Source organism: Aphelocoma coerulescens (assembly GCF_041296385.1).
Source record: "Aphelocoma coerulescens isolate FSJ_1873_10779 chromosome W unlocalized genomic scaffold, UR_Acoe_1.0 ChrW_unloc_scaf_1, whole genome shotgun sequence".
Lineage (NCBI taxonomy): Eukaryota > Metazoa > Chordata > Aves > Passeriformes > Corvidae > Aphelocoma > Aphelocoma coerulescens.
Genome location: NW_027184080.1, coordinates 10,299,073 through 10,311,183, shown reverse-complemented (window position 1 = coordinate 10,311,183; position 12,111 = coordinate 10,299,073).

Genomic DNA, 12,111 nt, shown 5'->3' with positions numbered 1-12,111 from the left:
CTCTTCCTAAATGGACTGAACAAAGTTATTTGGAAGTGGTAAACAGACTGAACATCTTAAGGGTTGTCTTTTTACATTGTCACTGGGAGAAGGGAGGAAGGTGGGGGGGACGGAGAAGAGTTCTAAAGGTGTGGTATGATTTTTTTTTTCTTCTTTTACGTCTGTTAATAAACTTCTTTATATTCTTCCAAGTTTGGTGCCTTCTTTGCGTTTCTCCTATCTCACCGAAGGTAAACAGTAATGAGTATTTTGGACCAAACCACTACAATGGTAAATACTCATCCTGAGTTTGCACATCTGCTTTGGTACTAGCAACCCTCCGAGTTGTCATGGAGGCATCCATCTTTGTTTTCATCACTTCTGGAGATGTCATTTCCTGAGATGTAAGTTCCGGGGCCTCCCGCCCTCCAGCACCATGCATCACTTCTGAGGGCTCCCCCCTCCCTTCTTCACCATCCCCCCTGTAGGGTGCAATATCACAAGCAGCCGGAGGGGGTGACTGTAAGGGAGCCTGTGGCGCAGTTAAAATTTCGGAGTCGCCATTAATTACTGAGCTGTTCTGTAGAGGAATTCCTTGTGGAACGGGGGCATAGGATACCCCAGGAGAGCTTGGGCATCCCAGGGCTGTTGCAGAAGTACCCCTGACCGGGCCTCAGGCTGAAGATAGGCTTGCAAGGCACCTGCTAGCCGCCAGCCTGGAATAGCCTTGGGAAAAGGTATACACTAGTCAGCTCCTCCGCTGCATAGAAGCTTTCTCGTGGGAAAGGGGCGTGAACTTTGCAAAGTATAACTTGGTGGAGGTAAACAATAAAACTGGAGCATGATGCTCAAATCGTATCGGTGTTCGTGTCGTGTGTCCGGCTGGTTCCCTTGCACCCGGGAGTCCCCCCCCCCCCCCCCGCTAAACTGTTCAATAATTCTATCACCACTCAGCAAGAAGGGATTAACACAGCGGCCGCCTTATTGCCTTTCTAAGCTAGATCATAAAGTCTAGTTGCAATATCATCCCAGACTGATTTAGTAAGAAGTTCAAAGTCAACGTCAGGGCAATTACGGAAAACCCAAAGCAATAAATCTTTCACTTCCCTGCTGGGAAAAAGCTCAGAATGTAACTTGAGCAAGGCATCGAATTTATGATAAACATCCATTTGTTCTTTTGAAATATTTTCACCCATCTTAGTCCTTCCCGGTCCCTGCCTCCAGTCCACTTTGAAGGCAGTTCTCCTACCTGCGTGCTATGGGATAAATCGGCCAGTGATCCTCCTTCAAGCTTCCTTTCAGCTTTAGCTGCCGCTGGATCCCCCTTCCTTTCAGGGTACGACTAAATCAGGCTCACGTCAACTGGGGGCATCCTCTTCCTTACTCCGATCTCATCAGTGTAAATCTGCCACACGCTGGGCACCAATTGTCGAATTTTCACGCGTGTTCACTCATCGGAGGAAATAACTTTCAGGGATGGGACTACGCAATTACAGGGATTTATTGTTTTAAAATAACAGGACACATCAGTCGAGGCGTGAAATTTTACAATACCTCCGAATAATGGTGACTAGTCACAAGATTTAGAGTTACATCGTAATTTATAACTTTCTAATCCAATAGACACTTAAAATTACACTTTGTTTTGGATTTATGACCTATCACCTGTGGCACTTCTCACTGCAATGCAGCTGTGTCTTGACCAATAACTTCTCATGTCACGTACACACAGATGTCTCTCTTATACCATCTACATTCTTAACTTAAACTATATAAAATCACACTATTATATTTAAAACCCTCCACCAGAACACCCAGTGTACATTTTTACTTATAACTATAGGAACACAAGCTTGTAATCCTTTTGCTTAAGATCTATAAATCTCTGTCAATTAAGCCAGACCTAGTCTCTTCCATGGTTGTAAATCAAAGCCTCCTTTAATTGCAGGAGTTTCTACTCTTCTGTCTCCCACAACCGTCAAATATATATAACAGACAAATATCAGAACAATCAAATCTCTGCACAAGGGAAGAAAATGTGAATGCAGCTTCGAAGCCAGAGGAAAAAGCATCTTTACAAAGCACAAATGTACAAAATGCAAGCAATATATAGAATGCAAATAGAGAATTAATCATAATTCCTCCTGAGTTAGCAATGTTTTCAAACAATAATCCAGGTGATCCTTCAGAGGATATGCCTAACTTTACCAACTGGGCAGAGATTAGAAGAAATGCCCTGAAGGAAGGAGATTTTAATATGGCAACAGCAAAACTGATTGCAATGCCAATGAGATATGGTAGAAGAAATGCAAATCCCAAATGGATTCCACTGACACACGACATCATCAAAGACTTGAGACAAGCAGTTAAAGACAGTGGCTTAAGCTCTCCATATTTCAAACAGCTACTGAAAGGCATCTTCAATAACTAAGATTTGGTGCCTTATGATTGCAGATACATAGCATCTATGGTCCTGACAGATTCACAATACATACTATGGGAAGTTAAATGGAGAAGAGCTCTAGCCAAGCTGATAGAGACTTATGCAGGAGGTGTGAATCAGCTCTTACATTTGCAGAAGTAGCAGGTGATGCACCCCATGACAAACCAGAAGATCAAGCAGATTTGCCTCGAGAAGTGATTGCAGACATCAAAGAAGCATCTCGGAAAGCAATTCTACAAGTTCAACCTGCTGGAGTTCCAGAAGGCGTTTATACAGAAGTAAAACAAGGAGCATCTGAACCATTCACTTCTTTCATAGACCGCCTTACACAAACAGTGGAGAGGCAATGCAGTGATGAACTGGCACATCCTCATCTGCTTCAAAGTCTCGCTTTTGCTAATGCAAATGAAGAGTGCAAGCGTTTAATCAGTGCCTTACCAGATCCTCAACCAACCTTGTCTCAAATGATAGAGGTCTGCAGCAAGATAGGCACTCCTCAACATGTAGCACTAATACAAGCGAATGCCCTAGGGGAGCAATTTAAGAAAGCCCTCGAAGCAGCAGACGAAAGGCTCGCAAAAACCCTTGCTGCTCTCCATGTAACACCTCGTCAAGAAGATTCCGCAGAAATAATGGCAGCAGAACTCTCAAGGCCATGTTTCAGGTGTGGAAAATTTGGACACATCAAAAGATTTTTGCCCAGAGTCTGCAGAGAATGCAAGAGCACCGAATCGCTGCCCAAGATGCAGTGATTAGAACCTGCGTCAACAATCTGCAAGATCTACAGCAGCTCTCAGGAAAAATTAATTGAAACAGGCCAGTTTTGGAGATCACCAGTGATGAATTTGCTCCAGTTTTTGACTTGCTAAGAGGAGATTGTGACATCACGTCTCCCAGGACTCTTACTCCTGAGGCCCAAAAGGCTCTTGACAGAGTGGCAAACAGATAGCACCAAATACTCATTTTTTGGAAAATATAAAAATATCCATCTGCCAGTGGATACATTTTCCAATGCAGTTTTTGCTTCCTTGCACACAGGAGAAACAGTGACACATGCACGTCAGCATTTTCTTCAAGCATTTGCATCATTAGGTGTACCTCAAGAAATAAAAACAGACAATGGTCCAGCTTACATAGCAAAAGAGCTACATAAATTCTTAATGAATTGGGGTGTACATCACTCCTTTGGTATTCCTCATTCTCCTACAGGGCAAGCAATCATTGAAAGAACACACCAAACTTTAAAATTCTTTCTGGATAAACAAAAAAAGGGGTAGGCAGAGGCTACGCCCCAAATGCCCTTGAATAAAGAGCTATACATTTTAATTTTTCTAAACAGTTCTTTTGCAGAACCAAATCCGCCAATAATCAGACAGTTTTCCAACACCACACAAGCAAAGTTAAAGGAAAACCCTTTAGTTCTGATCAGAAATCCAGAGACAGGGAAAATTGAAGGTCCATTCCCACTAATAACCTGGGGCAAAGGGTACACTTGTGTCTCTACAGGTGCTGGTCCAAAGTGGATTCCTTCAAAGAACATGAAGCCCTACAAAGTGCAGGAATACCCAGATGCCCCTGGAAACAGAGAAGCAAGCACGCAGACGTGAACTGCAAAAAGACCGCAGCTGATGATAAACATCTTTTATCCCACATGCAGAAGCTGTGAACTTTGGGTTTAGTGCCAGTATAATAGTGTGGGAATTGTTGGTATCATAAAGCCTTGTTGACAAGTGCGTGGTGTGGATCGTGTTACGATTTAGAATTATATACAAAGTGTAAGGCCATTGAAATTTTAATTAATTAAGCCATGAGAGAGGACATAGTCCTCATCTCCACGGTAATTGGAGAGAACTTTAGAGAGAATCCAAAGAAGTCCAAATTTGCAAAATTGAATGCAAAAGAAATAACTTTTGTGCCTTACTTCTTACGATTGGCTTGTCTCAAACCGAGACTGAGAAAAGAAACCAAAGAAAAACATGAAACTATGTTGGGGTTCCTCCCCCCTGCCATGGGGTCCTGGGAGAGGGGACCCTGAGGTAGAGGCATGGCCTAGGCATGGGGTCTCCCTGCTCCCTGGTCACATGTACCCTAATCCTGTTCCCCACTGGTTATTTTGTGTTCCCCTGCCCGGAGGAGGACCCTGGTTGTCCTGTGATTTCTCAGTTCTTCAGCAGTCCCCCGGCCATGTGGCTGGAGAATAAAGATCTCTGAAACTTCTATCAAGAATTAGTCCCTATTTCTTTCCACGGGCCTCGCTGTTTAATGCTTGTTGCAGATACCCCACTGCAACAGAACTACATCAGGTATCATACTTGTGCCTTATTATTTCATTATTTGCCTTAAGTAGTGCGATCCTGCCTGTGAGTCAACCAAAAACCAATGTTTGGGTAACCTTAGCCAATGCCTCAGGTTTGGATACCATTTGTTTGACTTATTCAAGTCCAGAAAAGCCATTTTCAACTTGCTTGGTAGGTTTACCGGTAGACAATTGGCCAATACCAAAAAATGTTTCTTCAGGTCTTTCACGATTCCTCATGAATCCCACAGAGGAATGGGGTGTGTGGACTAAATTTCTCCCTGGGACACCCTATGAACCTCAAGAATTGGAAATCCTTGGCTCAGTAAGAATGGATTTTTGCATAATATTTGATTCTCCTGAGTCAAAACAGAATAAAAACAAAATCACAGATGTCACTCCAAATCACGCATTGTATGAGAATGCGACATCTTGGTGCAATTTCACCTCAGTTTTACACGCAGCACCCAACCATGTTCCTTTACAATTACCACAAGGAGATTTTTTTATTTGTGGAGATAGCGTTTGGCCTGTCATTCCATCAAACCCTAAAGGCGGACCATGTAGCATTGGGAAACTTACTTTACTAACACCTAAAATAAAAATTATAAAAGAATATAAGCATAGAGAAAAAAGATTTGTTGATCAATATACATCTGATTGCGATGATAAATTCAAAGATTGGAATTTTGGAAGAAGGTTTGCTGCAGCTCTCTTTGTACCTCAAGCTGCTGCAGGATCAGCCTTGAAACAATTAGATCAATTAGGCTGTTGGCTAAGTAAAAACTCTCGTGTCATTTCTCTCGCATTGTATTTCAGCTGGTGGGGGGGTCCGTGGCTCTGACCCAGGAAGAGGTGACTGGTCCGGAGAGATGGTCCCGGAAGGGATCGCCTTCCCGAGGCCCAGTGTCTTCCTCTCAGCTGCTGGCAAAGGAGGGCCCTTGCAGAGGCTATCAGCTCTTTAGTGATTATCAGCTCGTGATTCCAGCTCAGCTCTGCAGGGCATCCTCCAGGCCAAACCAGACCAGAGAGAGACGAGAGGCCCGTGTGGCTAGTTCCGCACAGAGGTAGCTTTATTGTTGGTTCCCTCCGGCGAAGGGAAAATCCAGGGACGAGCTCTCTCCCCCTCCGGCGAAGGGGCTTTCTTTTATAGGGATACAGGGGATCAGCAGGGGACCAATGGGTTACAGAGGGTCTGGGACAGACCAATGGGTTACAGAGGGTCTGGGACGGACCAATGGGTTACAGAGGGTCTGGGACGGACCAATGGGTTACAGAAAGATCTGCATAGTGTCTCTCAAAGGATTGTGGGTCCACTTTTCCTCGCCATGACCCAAGAAGCGGCTGCCCCTTTCAGGGAGTCCTGCTGGGCGATTGCAAAATCTCTTGTCTCAGCAGAGATCCCTCCAGGGCGAGGGCTGGGCATATCCCACAACTCCCCCTTCTGTATTTAAAAAGGCATTCCCAGCAGCCTTTTTGCAGCAACGTAGGAGGCAGGAGAACATAAGTAACACAATAATAATTACAATGAATACCCACAAAACTCCCTTAATCAAAGATGCAATCCATCCCGTTATTCCCCATCGTCCAAAAAGGTCATCATCTACTTTTAGGTCATAGAGGCTGTGGTGAGGATAGCATCAACGTAGATACATTTCATCTTTGGGCAGGGATGGGGCTTCTGAGAGGGAATATAAGCAAGATTTGTTAGCTCTGTGGTGGGAGGGGAGGTTTTGGGGTTTAGGGAGGTTTGACAAAGGTTGAGGGAAGGGGGTATTTTGGGGTAACAAGGGGTGATAACATATAAACTAAGGATCAGTTTTTTCAGGCTGTGTCTGGCCTACGGCCTGACTTTTTGCTGTAGCTTCTTGTTCAGCTTTCTGTTTCGTCTGCTGCCGTGTGGTGGGACGATCTTTTTCCTGGTTGGTGGGCATCTGGCGACGTTTTCGTCTCCATGCCGAGCTGGTCTGGTTTTGGGGAGGTCCTGTATTTGTCTCAGGAGAGTTCTTTGTGTTTGTGGTAGCAGTGTTTGTAGGGCCTAAGTATGGTTTTATACTTTTTCCTGGGAACCACTTCAGGCCGGATGGTAGTTGGACACAGGCGTAGCCTCTCCCCCAGGTAATCAATTGGAAAGGCCCAGAGACCTGGTGTGATTCAGGGTCCTTTACCAGCACTGGAGGCTTCTCCGTGAGCTTAGCTTGGGTTGAGTTTGAGAAGTGGCGGAGTACTGGGGGGTCAGGCTCTGACGATGTACCATTTAGGAAGTTAATGACATAGAGAGCCTTACAGAGTCTTTCAACAGGAGACAAGATTTCTGTTTCTCTCCGTTGCTGGTTGAGGACTCTTTTTAGGGTTTGGTGGGTCCTTTCTACAATGGATTGTCCTGTGGGATTGCTGGGTATGCCTGTCTTGTGTTTTATTCCCCATTGGTTGAAGAAATCTTTTAGCTTATGAGAGGTGTAGGCAGGCCCATTATCTGTTTTGATTTCTTCAGGGACTCCCAGGGTGGCGAAGGCAAGGAGGAAATGCTTGATGACGTGGACGGCACTTTCCCCTGCATGGGCTGATGCAAACACTGCCCCAGAAAAAGTGTCAACTGACACATGCACATATTTGGATCTCCCAAAGGATGGGAAGTGTGTTACATCAGTTTGCCACAATTGGCAGCTGTTCGGACCACGGGGGTTGACTCCGGTACCCATAGATGGTATTTGGTAGTTCTGGCAGTTCGGGCACGTTGCAATGATCGCTTTTGCTTGATCTTTTGAAAGCTTGAACATTCTGACGAGGGCCGGAATATTTTGGTGAAAAAATGCATGTGACAACTTCGCCTGGGCAAAGATGTCAGGGACGTTTGCAGTCTCTGCTGGCATGGCCAGTGCATCTGCTCTCCTGTTCCCTTCGGCAATGGGACCAGGGAGGTCGGTGTGTGACCTCACATGCATAATGTAGTAAGGCTGTTTTCTGTGTGAGATTAAATGGATTAATGTAGAGACCAATTGATATAATTTTTTGTTGGAGACCTCCTTTAGAAAAGCATGTTCAGCCCTCATAGCTATACCAGCGACATAAGCCGAATCAGTGACCAAATTAAAAGGTTCATCTTTAAACTTCTCAAAGGCTCTGACGACAGCTGCTAACTCAGCAATCTGTGGAGATCCCTCTACTATTTGGATATCAGATTCCCATTTTTGGGTATTGGGTTGTCTCCATGTCAGGACAGACCGATGTGACGAACCTGACCCATCGGTAAAGACGGTCAGAGCTTTAAGAGGTTTTCTACTTTGGATTAATTTTGGAATCAAATTAAAAGCTGCATCACGGTAGAAAAGTCTATGTTTTGGCATGTGAATGGAAATTTGGCCTGTGTAGCTATCTAGGGCTAACTGGAGGCTCTCATTGGTCTGGAGCAACAGCTTCAGATCTCCAGTGGTCAATGGCAAGTATATGCATGTGAACTCACACCCTGCAAGAGAGCGGAGACGAGTTCTGGCCTTTTTTATTAAATGTGCCATTACTTCTTGGAAGGTGGTTAATGTCTTTGTAGGTTGATGGCTTGTGAAGACCCATTCAAGTATCAGCAAAGGGTCTCTGAGTTTAGGGTCCCATTGGAAGATCAGTCCATGGAAACGGGGAGCTTTACCCAAAACTGCAAACTGAAGAGGCAGGCTGGGTTCAACACGATGGGCTTGGCGTGAAGACAGGGCTTCCTGGACTTTGGCGATGGTACCTCGGGCTTCAGGTGTGAGGGCGCATGGAGAGTCCAAATCTTTGCTGCCATGGAGGAGGTTGAAGAGAGGAGCAAGGTCTTCTGTTGTGACTCCCAGTAGGGGGCGTATCCAATTTATGGATCCGCACAGGCTGTGTAAGTCCCTTAGGGTTTTAGGGTCCTTTTTGATGGCGAGTTGCTGGGGTACGATGGTTCTCTCCCGGATCTGGAGGCCGAGGTAAGTCCATGGGCTGGAGTGCTGCACTTTGTCCTCACGAATCTCAAATCCTGCTTCTTCTATGGCCTCAATTGTCTTTTTAAGAGTTCTGTCTAAGTAAGTCTTTTCTGATGCACAGATTAGTATGTCATCCATGTAGTGGTAAATGATTGCCTCTGGGAACAGGCTCCTGATGGGGGACAGAATGTGGGCGACGTACCACTGGCAGATGGTCGGGCTGTTCTTCATGCCTTGTGGGAGGACGAGCCAATGGTATCTTCTGAGTGGGGCTTCATCGTTAAGAGAGGGGATGGAGAAGGCGAACCGTGGTGCATCCTGGGGATGGAGCGGGATGTTAAAGAAACAGTCTTTAATGTCTATGATGGCAAGCAGCCAGTCTCGGGGCAGCATCGCTGGTGATGGCAGGCCGGGTTGGAGGGGGCCCATGTCTTCAATGACCTCATTGATCTTTCGTAGGTCATGGAGTAGTCTCCATTTGTTTGTGCCGGGCTTTTTCAGCACAAAGACAGGGGAATTCCAAGGGCTGGTGGTCTCGGTGATATGACCTTTGGCAAGTTGCTCTTCCACCAGGGCTTCCAGCGCGCTGAGTTTTTCTTTTTCAAGGGGCCACTGCCTTGTCCATTTTGGGTTGTCAGTCTTCCAGGTGAGCGGGGGAGTAGATGGCAGCGCGCGTTTCTCAGTGGCCCCAGTCAGAAATCCTGGCTGGGAATGGTAAGAGTGGCACCCCATTGGGATAGAAGGTCTCTGCCCCATAGGGTGATGGGGGCTCTTACCACGAATGGTCGGGTGGTCGCTATCTTGCCCTCAGGTCCTTCAATGACAACATTTCGTTTGCTTCTCATGGACACTGCAACTCCACCAATCCCGGAGATCATACCTGCCACTGGCTCCAGTTCCCAATTCCCTGGCCACTCGGAGCGGGCGATGATGGTCACGTCTGCTCCGGTGTCCAGCATCCCTGGGCGGTAGACCCTCTCTCCTTTACAGAACAAGCTGCACTCGATGGTTGGTTTATTTGAGCCCACAATCTCTATCCACATTGATGTAGGATTGAGAGGAAGCTGTTCTGGGCGGTTCTGTGGAAGTAAAAAGGCTTGGGCAATTGGTGTTCCCTGTGGGAGAAAGAAAGGTATGTCTGTGCAGCAAAGCTGGACAAGAATTTCTTGTCCAGGTTGCACTGTTTGTATCTCAGGTAATACAAAGAGTTGTTCTGGACCATGGATGGTATCGCTTAGGATAAGAATGTCCCATGGGCCATCATGCGGTCCATACTTTCCTGTGGGAATACGGTAAAAACGCTTGTCAACAAAGTTAAATGGCAGTGATGTTACCAGTTGGCGTCTGGTCCCGATCGGTAGAGCTCCGTGTGTTGGATCCTTCTCATGTGTTCTGGGATCGCCTGGGATGATGGTGCCGGGTGAGGTCCAGTTGTCTGCTCTCGGTGGTCCGATGTGGAGTTCACAGCCGGGGCGGGGTAGTATGGCCTTTGATTTGTTGTCTGGGCGCGGGGCCTTGACACCGCGCTCCGATAGAAGTTTTTTGGACGCTGCTGGTGCTGTTGCTGTCTCTGGTGCCTTTGGTAGGCGGCACGACGGTCCTGGGTGGGTGACCTTTGTGGGCAGTCCTTTATAAAGTGTCCAAGTTCACCACAGTAGAAACAGCGGGTGTTCTCCTTAGAGACTGCTGCAGCAAATGCACCAGAAACTCCCTCTGTGATGCCCTTTACAACTGCTTGGGTCATTGTGCTCTCTGTGGATGTGTGTCTAGTACAGCTCTCTATCATTTGTTCTATTGTAGGTTCTGTGTCCATGGGTAGGGCCCTCAAGATATTCTTACATTGTTCATTAGCATTTACCATGGCAAGTTTGCCCAAAAGTTCCTTTCGTCCATCTGGACTTTCTATCTGTTTTTCTAAGCTAGCTTTTAAACGATCAACAAACTGAATGAAGCTTTCATTTGCTGACTGTTTGATGTTAGAGAAATATTGTGTAGGAACAGAATCATCAGGGGTAAGAAACAGTGATGTCTTAGCTGCAGTAGCTATGTCTTGTAATGCTACTTCAGGTAAGGTTGTAGCTTGATCTAGGGGTTTTTGGAGGTCACCTTCTCCAGCCAGTTGTTCTATTGTCCAATCTGTCTGATTTGCATCTTTAGCATAAGTGTCAGACAGTGTTTTTAAATGTCTTTTCCAATGTCTTTCCCATAACATATATTCAGCAGGGGAAAGGATGCAATTAATAAGGTTTTTAATATCATGTGGTACTAATGTATAGGCAGAGAAAGTGGCTTCCAAGAGGTTTCTAAAGAAATGTGACCCTCTCCCATGTTCTTTTGCTGCCTTGCAAAGCTCTTTGATTTCTTTGTATGGGATAGGTTCCCATATTTTTGTAGTTGGACCACCCCTCCTCCCTCTTCCTATAATGACTGGAAAGGCTGAAATTTTTTGAGCCAATTCCCAATCTCCCTCCCGGTTCGCTTCCCTGCGTGTCTGTGCCCATCGGTCCTCCGATTCAGAGTCAGAGCCACTGCTACTGTCATCTGAACAGGAGGAATAAGCTGTGGCAGGGCGGGGCTGGGATACAGGGGGCGTAGCGCGGCGTTTTTGAAATGCCGACTTTCCTTTACCTAGGTCGGGAATAGCGGGGGGTCGGGGGTGGTTTGAGGGGTGGGAGGGGGTCCCGTTATGGCAGCATGGGGGTGGAGAGGTTGTACAGCAGCAGGTCGTTTGGGGAGAGGTCGGGTTACAGGTAGTGCCGGTTTCGCAATTCCATGTGGAGTCGGGATGGGCGAAAGGAGGGTGGGGGGGGTGGTGGGCTCTAGCGCAGCAGCGGGGGGAATGGGGATTGCGCAAGAACCCGTGGTAGGGGGAGGGGGGGGTGCAGGGAGAGGGGGAACATCAGCAGGGATTGCGCAAGATGCAGCTGGGGAGGGGGGGAGCGGATGTGCCGGCGCCTGCAAGGGTCTATGGGCGATAGCCTGGGGCGGTGCCGCGGATAGCTGGGTCCCGCCAGCGGCGAGAGGGGCAGATGCTGGCGGGGGGCGTGACGCCTGTTCCGGGCCCCACAGTGCATGCGCGGGGCTCTGCGGGACGGGCCCCGTGTTGTACCATGGCTGCTCCGTGGGTGCAGGGGGGGGCAGCGGCGGCGGGGCGGCTCGCTGGGACGGGGCCGCCGTGCTGGGGTGGGGGGAGAACAGGGCCGCGTGTGGCAGGGATACGGCAGGAGGCTGGGACGCGGTGGGGTGGGGGGGGTCGGAGGCACCGCGGGCCGGTGCGAGAGGGGGAAGGGTGGTGCCGTGCGGGGAGGGCTGCGAGATACTAGGGGCACAGGGAGGCGGGGCTGGGGGCGGCTCAGGGGCATCCATCCCGGGAAGGGGGGATGGGTCTGGGATGGATCCCGCGCGCGCTGCCTGGGGGGTGGCAGCGGAACCGAGGGGGCGAGCGGGGG